We start from the raw sequence: 17,031 nt of genomic DNA, 5'->3' as shown, positions 1-17,031 counted from the left end.
TTCTGATTGCTGCTGAATAGCAGTAAATCCTTCTCTGGTTGGTTCTGATTGCTGCTGAATAGCAGTAAATCCTTCTCTGGTTGGTTCTGGTTTCTGTTGTCTTTTCTCAGACATTCAGGGGCGGACAGTTGTCATCATGCCACTGGAGAAGATTCAGCTTTTTCCTGTTTTTGCTGATTGTTGCTGAATAGCAATAAATCCTTCTCTGGTTGGTTCCGATTGCTGCTGAATAGCAGTAAATCCTTCTCTGGTTGGTTCTGATTGCTGCTGAATAGCAGTAAATCCTTCTCTGGTTGGTTCTGATTGCTGCTGAATAGCAGTAAATCCTTCTCTGGTTGGTTCTGATTGCTGCTGAATAGCAGTAAATCCTTCTCTGGTTGGTTCTGGTTTCTGTTGTCTTTTCTCACTGGTTGTTTGGTTTGGTAGTTCTTTGAAAAGGTTGTCTGATCCACACTCTCGGACTCTGACTCTCCTTCACGTGAACAGTGCAGCGTCCACACTCGCCGAATAGCGAGTGAATCGATGCAAAAAGAGCTCCCAATCCCTAGTAGGAGCGTATATTGTAGTATAGCTAGGCTATATGTGAAGCCTGAAGTCTAGAGAATAACATACAGGAGACAAATCGATCAGAAATTGTAAATAATATTATTCATATCTGTAGTTGGCAACGTGATTTCTTATGAGTTGGTAGCTTGATTTTCTATTAGTTGGTAGCCCGATTTTCTATGAGTTGGCAGCCTGATTTTATATGATTTGGCAACCTGATTTTCTACGAGTTGGCAACCTGATTTCTTATGGGTTGGCAACCTGATTTCTTATGGGTTGGCAACCTGATTTCTTATAGGTTGGCAACCTGATTTCCTATGAGTTGGCAACCTGATTTCCTATGAGTTGGCAACCTGATTTCTTATGAGTTGGCAACCTGATTTCTTAGAAGTTGGTAAATGGATTTCTATTCATAGCCTAGGACCACGTGACGTAGTGAACTAGCCCAGATCTTGATCTCAGTATACGCCACTGATCCCTAGAGATATCATAACAAGAGGCCGGAATCAGTTCGATGCACCAAGTTCCAGAAGTTCTTCCATGGATTCCCGCTATCGTTCTAGCTCACAACCAGGGGCGTATACAGATTTCTTTTTTTGGGTAGGGGGTCCAGCCAGGGGTCAATAGCTCGTCCACACTCTATAATAGTACGATGAAAGTTATCTCGTTTATTATTATTATTATTATTATTTATTCTTGGAATCGTAATTTCAGAATTGAATGTATGTTGAAATTATTCACAAGCATTTTGAAATGTTTGGCTGCACTCTTCTATCTGAAATCTCCCGAAGTCTCTGAAGCAGTTCCGTGACGTTTCGGGTTAAGAAAGAGCAGAGACTAAATTGTGATGAGGGCTCTATATACTTCGACTACTGTACAGTAACGCTGAAAACCTCTTCACAGAAAAGGAGTACAATAAAGGAAGTCCCCTTTTCAACTGTAGCTAGAAGAGCATTTGCTTGGAATAGTTCACTCGGACACAGGGGTGCCCACCGGGGGGAATTGTAGAGCAAGTTGCGCCATCGAGATTTGGGGGGGGGGGTTCCCTTTAAATAATATAAAATTCAACATTTATATCTCCTTCCACCTTAAATGCACAATATTTAATCCATTAGGTGAAGAAAGCAGGAGGGGGGAGAAATATCCAACTCTTAAACATTAGGCCTTAATTGACAAGTGGGTTATGGGGGGGGGGGTTCTGAATTAAGCTTTGGGGGTGGACAGTATTCAAGTATAGGTCTTAGATTATAGCGTGTATTTTAGTTAGTCTAAAATTGGCATGGAAATGTTGGTGGTAGGATTGAGTATTAAATTTAAAGAGGGAGATAGAAAGCTCTTGATAAAGCGTTAAATCTTAGATTGTCTGTGGTGGAGATAGAGTTCGAACATTAATTTTCGGATACTTTATTTACAAGTTTTCGACCCCGAACGTGCCAAAAGATAAGCTGGAAAAGACTAAATATCTCTGGAATGGATCCTAAGAAAGTATTGACACCCCATTAAATTAATATTCTTGAAATCCTGCAAAGAAATGGACGAAAAAAATTTCTTGCTTGCTTCGCTCGCATTCATATGTTGCGAGCATGCGTGTTTGGCACTTAATGAGGTGGATGTGAAGTTTTTGTATTTTAGCTGCACTACAAGACAAGTGATATTCTCGATAGTCTTGATTATGATCAATGATTTTAGGGGTGGTCTTGAGTGATGGACATTCCTGTTTAGGGAGGAGGGGCAGATCAAGTATAGTGTTCAATAAAGCTAAGGAAAAAGTTACTTTCAGTAGACACGTTGTCGTAATTAAATACTTTGTGGCGCGAAAGATTTGATTTGGGGGGACGCATGACATGATTTTAGGGGGATGCGCAATTGACCTTGGCGGGGGGGGGTACCCCTGCTCTATACTTAACTAACAAGGTTGAAGAAATTTAACAAAAACATGAAGTGAATCATGTTTTTCTAAAAATCGAGCTTCACACCCACACAATGGTTTGTTTCTTAATATCTGGTACATAATGCAACATATTTGTTCAGAGTATTTCACCTGTCCATGTATTATTTCTAAAAAAAAAAAAAAAAAAAAACACAAAATTCACTTACTCTACCAAAACGGTTTCTCACTGAAGTCAGATTTTCAGCTAATATATCACCACCCAGTGAAAAAAAAACAACAACTTTTTAGTGGGTCTTATTTTCGGAATCCACAAACCATGCACACAAGAGAATTTTCCACGCCTGCCACATCAAGTGTCTCATCGGAAAATAGAGCTGAATTTACCATAGTGTTTTCAAAATAAAAAAGGGAATGGGGGGGGGGGGGGTTCCGGACCTCCTGGGAGGACAAGGACAGTTTGCTTTCTCTTGGTGAATAAGGTTTAGAATAGTGCTGGAGCAATAGTGGCAAGAAATGGGGGAGCAAGTACCCCTCGTTCCCCTAATCGCCGCCACTGCTCATTGGTTTTATCGCTATATCTATCCTTATCGCTGCAAATTTTCGAAAATGATAAATACGATGTTAAAGAATGAAAGAGTACACAAACAATCTAATTCTTAAATGCTAAATATTGGAAACATTAAAATTGGGCACCCAGCCTCGATATTCTCGGGATGAAACTGCTACCTTGATATCAAGGCGTCCTGGATTCGATCAACGGTAGAGGTAAATATTTCATTTAGTGCTTTGGATTAAGCTGGAAGTCTTCCCGATTAGCCTCTGTTCGTATAATGTACTTAATACAAATCCAATTAACTAATCATTGCAATATGGTGCGAAAGTCAGCACGTTCGGACAATTTTATTGCTCGCAGTTCTAGTCCTACATGTTAATTAGAAAATAGTTTTTGCTGTACCGTCACAATGTCAATTAGGATTCCATGGAGGAGAATCAACATGTGAAGCACATCTAAAACTATTCATCCAATTGTGATCAGGGCCTCCCCGATGGCGCAGTGGTAGCGTCGTTGCCTTGTAATATAGGGGTCCAGGGTTCGATACCCGGTGGAGGCACATAGTGATTCGGATCCCACTATAAACTGTATGTCCAGTCCCTATTAGCCTTACTGTAAACAAAACCAGAGATTCTTCGCTCATTTGGAAGCGATTCAGAATCAAACGGTCGATCTCATTCTTATAATCTACAGAATAATATTCTTCTAAAAAAGCATTTTCAAAGCTCTCGAAATCTTCAAACGGGCGTGAAAATCTAAACCAATCCCCTGCAGCCCTCCTTAGCGAAAACGGAAGAATCTTGTCAAACAATGACTTCTCCGAAATGCCCATGACATCTTTATAGTTCCGCAACTCCTGCAAATAATCATGCGGCGAAATCTTGTCATCGCTCCCCGTGAAGACTGGAATCGGTAAATTTGACTTATCGAGAATTTTCTGAACTTTTTTCTCCTCTTCCTTAGCACTCTGCTTTTCAGTCCGCGATAAAGCAAGATTATTTAAGTCTCTAATAATTTCCTCCTGAGATGTATCGCTTATATCCTGATTACCCAATAGCTGTCCAAGCAAATCTCTATCAATTTGTACTGCCATTTTTCCTACTTTACTTTTTCCACTACGTAATAACATTCACTTCTGTACGATCTTCGTTGTAAAAATTTAAAAAATATATCCGTCCGCCTTTCAAACCTATAGACCTGACGACAATTTATACAACAAGATATATCCTGGACAATAGAGCCCACATATGTGAAAGTGTCGGCCCCCCTATCCCTCGTTTCTATCCGGCCCTCTGGATTACTTCCTACTTAATCCCTCAAACTCTCCTTTCACCTCACCCTGGGTGCCAAGCGAGCAGATTATATTTGCGCCGGAATTACAAAAGGGGGGGTTTCACATAACAATTTATATTTTTATGTCCCTGGTTCGTTTACACATATACAGCAAGTGAATATTATGACGGTATCAGAATGAGTACCATCATAATGTGAAAAATAAAATAATTTTATTACTCGAAATTTACGATTTGAGGTCGTATTTGGTGGTTTATTTTGGTACAATATTAAATTTGCATCACTTTGGCTTTGTTATAATGGAAGTACGTATGTAAACTGCACGTATTTAAAATATTTTATATATATCAGCGATGTAATTTGGTTAGTGAAGTATCAAGAATATGCTTACCATAAATTGTCAATTTTATGGATAATCGCACATATGTTTGGTCTCAAAAGCTTTTATTTGCTCTTTCTATACTACATGGGTACGAACATGTATTTAATATGTATTACTAACATGTACGATCCATTTGAAATTAATTTTGGTTGATTTTCGACGTTAAACTTACGATTTGCTGTAAGAAGCGCCTTGAAGAGTAATCCTAAAGTTGTGAAGTAATCCTAAAATTTGAAACATAGCCAACTCACGGAAAGGGAAAAATCTAAGTTGTGAGTAAATAACCTTTTTCCCACCAAAATTGTAAAACTTAAAATAACTGAAAAAGGTAAAAAGAAAATACATAAACATGTTATAGAATATTGTAATATATGTTTTATTGTATCTAATTTATTTTACAAGCGTTTTAATGTATAATAACTGTACAATTCTAAATTTGTCACTTGAAAAGTATTCGCAAGTTTGTATTCTGTGCGTAAAGTTGTAACAGTGTGAGTTTGGATACACTGCATCATCTAAAAGATCAACCTCGACGGGAATGAAGTCGCTAAATATTTCGAAGACTTAAATTGGAAATATTTCATGTATAAAAACAAGATTCGTCCAGGAAAAATGACAATTATGTTACCAAAAGAGCAGTAACGGTTTTTCAAACTTCAGAGAAGCCGTGAAGAACATAAAAAGTGAATAGGACATTAAAAAGTGATCGGTCCATAGGACGTAAAAATGGCAGCCATCTTATCTTCATAAAGAGTTAACAGATAAGTATTGTGGATATAAATGTAGCTACTTAAATCAAAGGCCTAGTTTGAAAATACGAAATATTATTTACTTGGAATGTGAAAAGTCTATAGGACACGCAAGTACGTATAATTTGTCTTGGATAGTTCTTCGTCACTATCGAGCGTTTTGTGCACATCGTCACGTAGAAAATCTTAAAACTTGGAACAATTTTCATATGCATATAAGTTGACTTCAGATCGCGACTAATATGTAAAACAACTTGAATTACAACCATGTGATATGGAAATGTAAAATCTCACTTAATTATATGAATGTATGCTTTATACGGTGTATGAACGAATATTTCGTGTTTGTGAAATTTATTTATAATACACTGTTAATTAAAAATTAACATGTGGTAATTTTCATTATTTCTGCCAAAATTAACATACTCATTTGCAAGGTATAGTTGATATACATAAATATTTGAATTGAAGTTATGAAAACTTATGGTTTGAAATATGTTAATATTTAATTAATCCTTGTTTAGAAATATATGACCGTGTCATTCAATAAGCCGAGGAAAGAGTGTCATATATAGTAGATTATGGAGACTCATTTACGGCGCCTTATGTCTCCTGAGTAGTTCAATTTGTACGTCTCACCTATATATTAGATTACTGAGACTCATCTTTGTGCTTTTAAAGTCTCATAAAAGGTCGATCATATCAAGATTCATGTAACTCAATTCGTCTCATATATATTAGATTGATGAGACTCATTTTGTCTCAATAATATTAAATTATATCGACTCATTTTTCCATCTATAAGATGATGATGTTGAAATTGTAGTGTACCTATTATTCGAATAATAAAACTCGTGTTGTCTCTTAAGTTATAGGAGTAAGTGAAATATTTAATTGGTGTAATTTTGTGTTTAACTAGCTAGTCTTGCAATATTTAACAATGACGGAAGCTGTTGAAGGAAGTTACACACTGGCGGACATTGTAGGGTTAATAAATGCACAAAATAGTGATATTAAGACTGCTTTGCAAGTGCAAGCAGAACATAATAGCAAACTAGACACTGCTTTGCAGGCACATAGTAGCAAACTAGATACTGCTTTGCAAGTGCAAGCAGAACACAATAGTGATATTAAGACTGCTTTGCAAGTGCAAGCAGAACAAAATAAAAAGGTAGACACAGCTTTGCATGCATTAACCGAAGCAAGTGAGGCTCATACAAAGGAGTTCAAAGATCTCAAAATTGATATAGGTCAATTTAGAAATGAATGTATGCTTAGGTATGACAAAGTGGTGAAAGATTTGCATGCTCTAGACAAGAAAGTGAATGTAGAATTAGTATCGTTGGCAGGTGATGTCGATAGCAAAATCGAGAGTGCTATGGACGATCTGTCAAGGCAATTTGACATGAGGCTTAACAAATGTTTCAAGGCTTGTGAGGAGAATGATCTGTCTCTGTGTACAGTTAGGAAGGATTTAGGACACGTGCATGCTGCACTAGATCAGTTACAGTTTAATAGACCAGTTGTGAATACGATAGCTAGGGGTGATAAGCATGATAAGAGTGATGTTGATTACGAATCCGATGACGTAAGTCACGTCATTAGGTCATCCAAACTTCCACCTAATGTTAATGATCGTAGTGATGATGATGGTAGTGTACAATTTGTTAAGTTTGCTCCAAATAGTGACATGTTGAATGATGGTGCAGTTTCTAATTTAAATGTTAACATTAGAAAGGCTATGTCGCTGATCGAAACTAGTTTAACAACTATGGTCAATAATGTACTGACTCCTATTACGGTCAGAACAAATATGACATCAAAGGATGGAAATGTGAATTTAAAACAGGATGTTTTTCATGAGCTTGATGCTAAACAGGTTGATCCGAATCATGAAAGCCATGAAGGTGTAAGTAGACCTAGTGTTGGTTACGTTCCGCATGAATACGATAAAAGTAGACACCTTTCGGGTGCAATTTCTGATTCGGAAACTGATTGTGAAGTCAACTCAGTTCATGATAGTACATGCGTGGATGATGGTCCGTATTATAATACTAGACTAGCTAATAAGCGAAATAAGTTAAAACGTGACAAGTTAACTAGTACGGTTGGACGGAATGTAAGTAATACTCCTAAGATGTCTTGTCCGACAAATATTTCGAATGTTAAACATTCGGAAGTTGATCCGTCAAGAGATACATTAAAGGTTAGGTATAAGCCAATAATTAAACCACAAGATTTGAGGCATTTCCCTCACTTTGATGGTGTTTCTTCAGATATAATACCATCTGAATTTATAGAAAAGGTAGAGGAAAACCTGGAAATTTACAATGTTCACGAGAGTGAATATTTGAATTATTTACCTAAATTACTCACAGATTGTGCGCGTACCTGGTACATTGAAAATAAATTAAAGTTTACGTCTTATGCTGAGTTTAAGACAGATTTCTTATCCCATTATCAAAACGATAGATGGAAATCTGTGAATTTGACTAAAGTTCTAAATTCACCTTATGATAAAGACAGCAAGGAGAACTTATTGCAGTTTGCGAATAAGAATTACAAAACACTAAAATCTATACAACCACACGCTGATGAAGCACATCTTATTGCTCAGTTATCTTCGTTGTTACCTTACAAAATAAGTGAACACTTGGTGGTGAATAATATTCATACGCTGAGACAAACTCTGCAAGCCATAGAGAATTTTCAGTCTTTAAAAAATAATCCAATTAGGTATATGGATTCTAGTAAAACTTATGGTAACCAAAAGAATAAATCTAAGATAGCTAATGTGTCTATGTTCAAGGAGCAAAATGACCAAAGTATGTCTAACAGAAATGGGTTGAGAAGTTTAAAGTGTAATAATAACGTTGGATCTGCTCGTAAATCCTATGGTAATGGTAGGACATGGGTAAAAAATGATCAAATTTCTAGACAGGTAAATCTAGGTTCAAGGCAGGAAAACTGTTAGATGCTCCTGATACAGGAGGTGTCTCGAGCATCAAAGCGATTGAAAATCCTCCTTTTTCCAAAGCTCAATATCATGCACCCTCGAGTGAAATAAATAATGATCATCATTGTGATTTAGATGAGTTTGTTCCTAAGTTAGGAGATCATCAATTACTTGGTGACAGTATGTTAGTTAGGTATGCTAACAGTATCTTAGGTTATAGATGGAATATGAATGAATCTGCTTCCAGATTCATAGGTTTGTGTGTTTCGGGACAAACCATTGATGATCTGCATAGGCGTGTATCAAATGCTAGGAATATCTCAGACAAAATATTGGTCATGATAGGTACTAATGATTTAATTAGGAAACGTAGCTTTGAACAAATGCAGTTATCTTTCAGTAAACTCTTGAATACATTGAAAAGTAAATGTGCTGAAATATCGATACTGTGTTTGCCACCTCTTCCTAAATATATGTCATCTCCTCATGAACATTTGTGGCAGACATGGAATAATTTCAATCTATATTTGATGTCATTGCACGACGAGTTTAAAGTAAAAGTATACAATATAGCGCCTTTATTCTTTTTAGAAAATGACCACATAGATAACTCATTATTCCAGAAATTCCTTGGTCACCCGTCCAGGGGCAAAGTAGATATGGTACATTGGAATTATGCGGGTATGACCAAAGTAAAACAATTTTTGTATAATATGGGTTTTGGCTGTACACCTTGTACTGCAAGTGATAAAATGGGTAGAAATGTAAAGGTACAAGCTATTGTGCACAATGTCAATGTTAGTCATTTTAAGAATGCAAACAGCATTGAAAGTTATCCCGATGAGGATAACGTTTCGGCTTTGCAGAAAAACTAACAAGCGACCTTTGTTTTAAAGTGGGTGATGAAGGTCAAGTTAATAATCCCACTACTGATGACCTGAATCTAGGGAAATGGGAAGAATTTCATAATAGTGATGAATATGAATCAAAAGAAATTCCTACACCAATTAATGCTCTCGGCAGTAACACACTTACTGCAAAATTAAAAGTTTTAATATTTGATAAATTTTATACTGCACTCTGCGACACTGGCGCAGAAATAAGTCTGCTTTCTAATACTGTTTGGAAAGAAATTAATATTAAGGCCAGTAGACCCAGGCTCACACCTGCGGATAATGTGAGATTAGTGGATTTTTCTGTTAATAAGAAAACCAAAGTGTTAGGTATGGTTAAACTGATTATTCAAATAAGTAATTTGCAATGTTACTTTCAGTTCTTGGTGGTTCACAATTTACAAGTGGATATCATTTTGGGATTAGATGTGTTATATGCACTTCAAGCATCATTAAATTTTAAAGAACAAACAATAACATGTGGCTCCGATGAAGAACGCACTTTTGCGCGCTTTATGCCAATAATTGAAGATGGCAATAATTTGTCTTATTTTGAGTGTTCTCATGTCAGTAAGTATAATGGCTTAGGGGAAAAATCCATTAAGTTTGAAGATTGTATGAATAAGGCCGATTCGCTTACTAACGAACAAAAAACTTTGTTCATAGAGTTACTACTCCAATATCAAGAAATATTTTCAAATAAGCCTGGTTTGTGCAACGATTACGTTCACAAAATGGTTTTAAATACAGATCTACCTATAGTAGGCAGAAATTATCCTATACCTTTTGCTTATAGAGATCAAGTACGTGAACAAATAAAAATCATGCTTGATTGGGATGTTATTGAGTTGTCCACTTCAGAATATCTGTCTCCACTTTTAGTAGTTCCTAAATCTGGGGGAGGTATCCGTTTATGTGTTGATCTCAAAAGAGTAAACCAGCATGTTAAGCTTATTCAAGTGCATCCCATAAAGATACAAGATTTATTAGTAGAATTCCAAAATTGTAAATACTTCACTTCGGTGGATCTTTTGAATGCTTTTTGGCAAATTAATTTACATCCTGACAGCAGAAAGTATACTTCGTTTATGTTCGAAGGTATCCTATATCATTTTAAAAGAGTTGTATTTGGTTCAGTAAATGGTACAGCCGTATTCGTCGATGCGTTAAATCGTGTGCTTAAGGACTGTAGAGATTTCGTGGTAGTTTATGTTGATGATGTTATCATAAAATCTCAGGATTTTACATCTCACATAATGCATGTAAGAACAGTTCTTGAAAAATTGAAGCAGGCAGGCATGACGTTGAAACTTGAAAAATGTGAGTTTTGTAGATCAGAAATAAAAGTTTTGGGTCACATTATTACTTCGCAGGGGTATAAGAAAGATTCTAAGTATGTGAATTCCATAATGAATTTGCCTGTGCCCAATTCAGTTAAGCAACTGCAAAAAATCTTAGGTTGTTTTAATTGGTTGAGCAAATACATAAAAAATTATGCCATCATAGCACAACCTATGTATGACTTGTTGAAAGCTGGTAAGAAATGGCAATGGAATGACCAAGCTTCTACAGCTTTTAAAACACTAAAAGATAAAGTTAGTGAACAAGTACTTTTATCTTTTCCTAACTTTTTACACACTTTTTATGTACAAACTGATGCATCGATAATAGGTGTGGCAGGATATTGCTATCAGCTGATAGATGGTAATTTTAGACCTCTAGGTTTCGTGAGTAGATTGCTCAGAAGTTATGAAAAATCGTATACTTCTACGGAATTGGAAGTTTTAGCCATATTGTTTACTATTGATAAGTTCTGTTCACTGTTAAAAGGCAGACATTTTATTATCATAACTGACCATAAGGCACTTACCTGGTTGGAAACGGCGCACACATGGAATGCACGTTTAACTCGTTGGTTTGTACAATTACAACAGTATTCCTTCCAAGTTCAATACTGTAAAGGGTCGGAAAATATAATTGCTGATGTTCTAAGTAGAACATTTCCGATGCAAGAAGACCTCTTGTATCATGTAAATTCTTTGCAATTTAAGGAAATAGTAGAGCCTTTCATTGATATAGAAGATTTGATTGTAGCCCAAGAAAAAGATGATGAATTGAAGGAAATTAGGCAATATATTTTGCACTCTTCAATTCTCAATGATAATCCAAGAAGTAGGACTTGGAATGAACGTTATCTTCTAAGGGACAATATTTTGTGTGTTAGAGACTTTCATAACGTTCAAAAAATTAGAATTTGTGTTCCAATAACATTAGTAGGTTCAATTTTGAATAAATTTCATGACTTATCGGGACACTTTGGTGCTAGTCGTACACTTTCTCAAATATATAGATACTTCCAGTGGAAAGGTATGAAGAAAGATGTACAACAATATGTAGCAGACTGTGATTTATGCATTCGTACTAAACCGAACAAACATCCTTCTAAACATTTAGCCAAAGTACACATTACCGACAAGCCTGGGAAAATATTGTTCATTGATTTACAAGGTCCATTCACCATGGGTCCTAAACGTGAACGCTTCTTATTTACCATATTGGATGCAACATCCAGGTATTTGGTGGCATATCCAGTGACAAACAGCAATGCTGTTACGGTACTGAATAAATTGTGCCATGTATATTTTGTACATCTTGGTATTCCAGAAAAAATAATTTCAGATAATGGACCACAGTTTCGTTCATCTCTTTTTAATACCAAGATGAAAGAATATGGTGTCAAACTTATGTTTACTCCACCATACCACCCTTCATCCAACATGGTTGAACGGTATCATTCGGAACTTAACCGTTTAATGAGAATATTGTGCATAGATAACCATGCTAAATGGCCACAGCAAGTAACCATGGCTTTGCATTGGTTAAACAATACTATCTCCTCACAAACAGGTTTCGCTCCAATAGAATTAAGGTTAAATAAAGAACCTAACCTACAAGTAGGAAATGTCATATTAGATGATGGTACACATCAGTCATGGAATGACAAACTGCTTATGGCTCAAATTAAAAGTCATGCAGCTAGATCCAATAAATTAAACAAATTGAATAATAAACAACTAGATAAAATATCAGTTTCTTCTGGAAATCTTGTTTTTATCAGAAATAGACAAAGAGATATGGATGATAATCCAATTAAAAAATATTGTTTTCTGTATGAAGGTCCATACTTGTGTATAAAAAACTTTGGTGACTCTCGTATATCTGCCTTACGTTGCAGTGATGGGATTCTTCTGGAAAACATTGCTATTGAACATGTAAAATTATGGAAATGTTCAAAAGACAAGAAAATTTCTTGGTTGAACACTTTGCAAAATGCAAGTAGCACACATAACGATGTGGTGCAAAATATACTTTATCAAACAATGCAAGAAAAGGATGATGTTTCTTCATCTGTCATTACAGATGTGTGTACAGTTTGTTCTTGAAACAAACTTACCATTATTGAGGTTAGCCGAAGTCGGTAGTACACCTCGTACAAGAATTTATAATGTGCTTAAAAAACTCTCGTAGTTATTCCATGCTTTTAAAGGTTAGCTCGTAAGTGGTAGTATACCTTGTGCATGAAATAAAAAATATTTTAAGGTTGATGACTCTTGTGGTTGTCCGGTGTTAATGAGGTTGGCCTGAAATTGGTAGTACACCTCGTATAAAAATATTAATGTGTTAAGTAACTCTTATAGTTATTCAATATTTTTCTTTGTTGGCCTATGAATGGTCGTATTTTAAATACATTCTCTATTAGAGTAATAATTTAGATTTTGTTGTTAGGATTTACCTTATGGATTGTGAGATACTTAATAAAATGTGATACAATTCCGTGCATCAAAGTCACACTTCAGCGATAGTTGTTAGTTGAACTGTATTAACTCATCATCACACGCTTATTTGTCCAAAGAACAAGCTACTCAAGTTTTAGACTATGACACCTACGGAATGATACCAAAAATCCAAATGCTAATTTTAATGTGAATTATTTTGAGTTATTTGATTCCATAAGCTGAATCAAATACTCACAGTATGTTGCAAAAGGTAAGCAAAGTGATCCATGAGTTGATCCGAGCTTGTTGCACATGCTGACATGCCATAGTGCATGAAAACTTGGGGTAGGTTCACGGAAAAGGCAATACGAAGTCCTATAGTGCCACTCAAGAAACTGAATGTGAAAAGTATTGTAATGTGAATTATTTTAAGAATGTGATTAAATTTTATTAGCATAGGATATTGGATGGTACATTTTCTCACAAGTTGAAACCTTACTCAAGCAATTTCTTTTGCATAGTTGGGTTAAATGAGTAAGACATTATTAGTACTGGACAAATGAGAAGTACTGGAACGTTAAGATTGACTTCATGAAATGTATCGCATACTTAATAGTACCTGGCTTTTTCTGATGTTGTTTGTTTAAATTAGTAACATTTACGTCTGGTAAATGGTCATGCTCCTTGATTTCACAGTGCATACAGATTTGACATTAAGTAAGTTCTAGAATACTGATTTAAAATTTCATTCAAAAGTTTTCTCACGTCCACAGCAGTGTGAATTTCCTCTCAACAAAGTTTTCGTTCAGAATGGTATAGAAATGATTGTTGTTTTTGTTGTCAATGTTATTGAGCAGTAACCAGTTTATTTTAAGTGGCGAAGATTGACAATAAATTAATAAAAGCAGTAACCATTTTATCTTAAATGGCGAAGATTGTCAATAAATAATTTTGAGCAGTAACCATGTATCTTAAATGGTGAAGATTGACAATAAATAACTTTGAGCAGTAACCATGTAGTAAATGGTGAAGATTGACAAAAAATTAATTAAGCAGTAGCCATATTATGAATGGTGAAGTTTGTGAGTATTCTATCATATAAACAATGGGTTGTAATAATATTATACTTTGTATTCGTTTAACAAAAGTGTTGTTGTATAATTTTTTGTAGCTCACTCTACTAGTAATGATGTAGCTACAAATGTGTTAACGTATTAATCTTTGCTTTTGTTTGTCATTTGACATATAATATTCGATGTGCTATTGAACTTCACCATGACTTTGAAGTTTGAACTTCATTTTTCATGCAATATAATATGACATGATACAATTGTCTTTATAATTAGTTTGGCTTCACAAAGTTTTAAAGTTTATTAATATATAGGTTATAAGCATGTTGCCATATAATGTTGGTATTGTATTGGTACAATGTTCTTTTAATTATCTTGTTTTCTTTGAAATAATAGATCATATTTTGATCTCATGTGCTGTTACAAGTTTAGAAAATTGTAAATGATAGTTTGGCGTGGGTAAGCCCATTGGGCGCCAGTATGACGGTATCAGAATGAGTACCATCATAATGTGAAAAATAAAATAATTTTATTACTCGAAATTTACGATTTGAGGTCGTATTTGGTGGTTTATTTTGGTACAATATTAAATTTGCATCACTTTGGCTTTGTTATAATGGAAGTACGTATGTAAACTGCACGTATTTAAAATATTTTATATATATCAGCGATGTAATTTGGTTAGTGAAGTATCAAGAATATGCTTACCATAAATTGTCAATTTTATGGATAATCGCACATATGTTTGGTCTCAAAAGCTTTTATTTGCTCTTTCTATACTACATGGGTACGAACATGTATTTAATATGTATTACTAACATGTACGATCCATTTGAAATTAATTTTGGTTGATTTTCGACGTTAAACTTACGATTTGCTGTAAGAAGCGCCTTGAAGAGTAATCCTAAAGTTGTGAAGTAATCCTAAAATTTGAAACATAGCCAACTCACGGAAAGGGAAAAATCTAAGTTGTGCGTAAATAACCTTTTTCCCACCAAAATTGTAAAACTTAAAATAACTGAAAAAGGTAAAAAGAAAATACATAAACATGTTATAGAATATTGTAATATATGTTTTATTGTATCTAATTTATTTTACAAGCGTTTTAATGTATAATAACTGTACAATTCTAAATTTGTCACTTGAAAAGTATTCGCAAGTTTGTATTCTGTGCGTAAAGTTGTAACAGTGTGAGTTTGGATACACTGCATCATCTAAAAGATCAACCTCGACGGGAATGAAGTCGCTAAATATTTCGAAGACTTAAATTGGAAATATTTCATGTATAAAAACAAGATTCGTCCAGGAAAAATGACAATTATGTTACCAGAAGAGCAGTAACGGTTTTTCAAACTTCAGAGAAGCCGTGAAGAACATAAAAAGTGAATAGGACATTAAAAAGTGATCGGTCCATAGGACGTAAAAATGGCAGCCATCTTATCTTCATAAAGAGTTAACAGATAAGTATTGTGGATATAAATGTAGCTACTTAAATCAAAGGCCTAGTTTGAAAATACGAAATATTATTTACTTGGAATGTGAAAAGTCTATAGGACACGCAAGTACGTATAATTTGTCTTGGATAGTTCTTCGTCACTATCGAGCGTTTTGTGCACATCGTCACGTAGAAAATCTTAAAACTTGGAACAATTTTCATATGCATATAAGTTGACTTCAGATCGCGACTAATATGTAAAACAACTTGAATTACAACCATGTGATATGGAAATGTAAAATCTCACTTAATTATATGAATGTATGCTTTATACGGTGTATGAACGAATATTTCGTGTTTGTGAAATTTATTTATAATACACTGTTAATTAAAAATTAACATGTGGTAATTTTCATTATTTCTGCCAAAATTAACATACTCATTTGCAAGGTATAGTTGATATACATAAATATTTGAATTGAACTTATGAAAACTTATGGTTTGAAATATGTTAATATTTAATTAATCCTTGTTTAGAAATATATGACCGTGTCATTCAATAAGCCGAGGAAAGAGTGTCATAATATACAACTGGTTAAATGGACAGTACCGTTGTTCGTGAAATCATAACATTCTCGTAGGATATATTGGTTTATTATACGTAGTTATGTATATACATATTTTACAGAGCGTTTCCATGAGTGTCTTGCATAGACCAAAATTACCAAATCTCTAAATCAATATAATTGCGCACCTATGGCATAACCATCGGCACTTCCCTTACCACCGAGTTAGCATAACTATCTCGGTGGGCCTATCCTCAGCTTAAATGATATTCCGTTCATTTCAAATGCGTTTCCTTACGCCTACACTCCTTCTTTTGGGCATCAATTATTCAATACGGAAATATCCACATATTCAAAGCTTTTTTCTAGAAGGGGACTTGGGACAGCAACAGGGGCTGGCATAACCAGATGCTACATTATTATATCCAGTTTAGCCACCATAAGTAGACTAAACTTGAGGAGACGTTCCTCTTTCGTCGATCACTGGGGAAACACTGTTTTTTTTTTTTTTTAAAGCCCACTGGCTCTTTTTATAGTCGGGGTAAACGTCCGTGGACGTGGACCCCGTAGCGTTGGAAAATTCCACTGCCAACGGTCTTTTGTAAGACAGCTAGCTCCCCCAACCGGGGAGGTAAAAAACAGGGGAATCTAACTTCCAGCAAAGCACAATCCAATAAGCATATACACTTACATGCAATAATAACATAAAAGTACACTCATGGAAACATAATACTTAACCCTACTCCTTGTAGCTGGCCAGCAATTAATTATTGCAATATACCCAAACCAGTAATGGTCAATCCGACCGTTACATACTGTTAAGCCTTGGTCAGCTCAAGATTTATGGCACACTACGAGGCAGAAAGGAAACTCAAAATATAGAACTTTCAATAGCTGCTTGCAATGGTTGAAACATTCAAA

Source organism: Lepisma saccharinum, chromosome 13 (genome assembly GCF_977018435.1).
Source record: "Lepisma saccharinum chromosome 13, izLepSacc3.1, whole genome shotgun sequence".
Taxonomy (NCBI): domain Eukaryota; kingdom Metazoa; phylum Arthropoda; class Insecta; order Zygentoma; family Lepismatidae; genus Lepisma; species Lepisma saccharinum.
The sequence above is the reverse complement of the archived record's forward strand: the minus strand, read 5'-3'. Positions refer to the sequence as shown.